This window comes from Mastomys coucha, unplaced genomic scaffold (assembly GCF_008632895.1).
Source record: "Mastomys coucha isolate ucsf_1 unplaced genomic scaffold, UCSF_Mcou_1 pScaffold14, whole genome shotgun sequence".
NCBI classification, from domain to species: domain Eukaryota; kingdom Metazoa; phylum Chordata; class Mammalia; order Rodentia; family Muridae; genus Mastomys; species Mastomys coucha.
The window spans coordinates 4916427-4918420 of record NW_022196896.1 but is presented as its reverse complement, the minus strand read 5'-3'; the positions used below and the strand labels follow the sequence as shown (position 1 = coordinate 4918420).

Genomic DNA, 1994 nt, shown 5'->3' with positions numbered 1-1994 from the left:
GGGTGGGGTGGGGTGGGGTGGGGTAAGGTGGGGTGGGGAAATCTTCCTAGGTTTTTAGGAGAGTTCACTCTTTTCCTGTTTGATGGTCTCTTTGGTCAGCAGGGTGTTCTTCTGCAGTCTCATTTTCTTCAGCTTGGCCTTATCGAAGCTGGCGATTTCCCCCATGTCTGGCTTGTCTGCCAGTTTCTTACAACTCGTGGATTCTCGTTCTGGGCTCGCGTTCCAGGTGCTCCCACTGCAGCGTTGCTGCAACAAGAGACCGGATATTCTTGTATATGATTCTTGGGATGTTGTGTGTTTTGTTTATTGAAAGGAAGGTTGTATTCAAAAAGAGAATGATCAGTAGGTGAGATGGCTTAGCTGACAGAGATGTTTGCTGCCAGGCCTGGTGTCCTCAGTTATCCCTAGCACTTCCCCAGGCTGGCCCAGAGGTCGCACATGTGTCGTTTGGTAAGAGCGCTCGGGCTCATTAGACATCTTTTCCTTGGGATTGCATTTGTAAAATAGCTGGTACTAAAGTGCAATTTGCATAAGTAAGTACACGTTTGATGTGTTTTTGGAAGCACCACACAATATGAAGGATCTATCTGCCATATCCATTGCTTTACCCCTCCGGAGTCCCTTCCACCCCTACTTCCTGTCCCCAGGCAACCCCTGAAGTGCTATTTGCCATTGTACATTAGCTTACATTGTTTCAGAAGTCTATGAAAAAAATGCAACTGGAGCTTTATCTGTGATTCATCTGCGAGCAGCGACAACTTCTGCCTTGCCTCCCTTTCTTCTGATGCTGATGGTCCAGCTTGGAACCTTGTGCATTCTGGGCACAGATCCAGCCCCTGTTTAATTCTCTGTAGTGCCAGGGTGCGCTACAATTTGCGGATTCATTTACCTTTTGTTAGACATTTGATTTGTTCTCAGTTTTTGAGTATTATGAATAAAGTTGGGATGAGCTTTTCCGTACAAGTTTTTCTGTGTGTGTGTGTGTGTGTGTGTGTGTGTGTGTGCATGCACACGTGTGCTCAGTGCTTCTTGCTTTGCTGGGTATTGAACCAAGGGTCTCTATGCAAGGCAAGTGCTCTACCACTGGACTGCAAACCCAGCCCCTGCTGCCTTTCATTTTTCTGAGACAAGGCCTCATATTGTACAAATTGGCCTTGAACCCCCACCCCTTCCTGAGCACACGTGGCTGTGACTGCCCTTTTGGGAACTTCTTTGGTAGATAGGGGGGACTTCTGAGTGACACTCCCAATGCCACTGATGTTTATTTTACAGCTTCCAGGGCTTTCTCTCTCTTTACCAGTTCATCCTTCTCCTCCTCGTGGGTGTCGAGTGCATCTTTCTATCTGCCTGCCTTGTCCGCGCAGTATTTTTATATCCAGAATCCGTGACCCTTTCTTGGATCGCTCACAGGCTGAGATAGTTATGGTTTTCTTTAGTTTCCATCTCAGTAACTTGGGGTTTGTTCGGATCCTTTGGACAACTTGCATCTTCCATTTGTCCAGCCTGTGTTCTCTGTAATCAGCACTTTAGTCTGGGCATTTCTCGAATGTTCAGCATTTGATTGAGCCCCATTCATTGTAGTAAGACTTACTACACTCTGGTTCTCTGGTCCTGCCGGCTTCTCCTGCCTGGCTTTGTGTTGCTTAAGGATCTCGGTGTTTCAGGCTTGGCTTTCCACGTGTGTGTGTTTATTTGTGTGACTACTATTTACAATGCACATCCCTTTTAGGGATTCAGTTTGGGAAAGCACTAGCGTGACCTGAGTCCGAGTCTGTGGTCTAGTTTCCCGAGGTCCTTGTCCTGGCAGTCCTGTGTATGTGTCACTGATGAAGAAGGAGCCTTTATGTGTATTTCCTCCCCTTGATCACAACTTGTATCATCATGTAGCATCAGCCACTTGTTGAACTAGAGAAGACAGCAGGCATGATGCTGGGTGTAGGGGGTGGGGGAGGTGTGTGGTGGGGGAAGGGGTGGGGAGGTGCGCTTGGTTGGGG

At 47.8% G+C, this 1994-nt stretch overlaps 1 protein-coding gene and 1 pseudogene across 3 annotated transcripts in view; one reads left to right on the top strand and one right to left on the bottom strand.

Annotated features, from left to right (window-relative positions):
* Nucleotides 1-1994, top strand: part of Rragd (Ras related GTP binding D) — a 42273-nt gene that overhangs the window by 13141 nt on the left and 27138 nt on the right. The gene's annotated exons all lie outside the window — the stretch shown is intronic.
* Nucleotides 55-477, bottom strand: LOC116088398 (annotated as a pseudogene).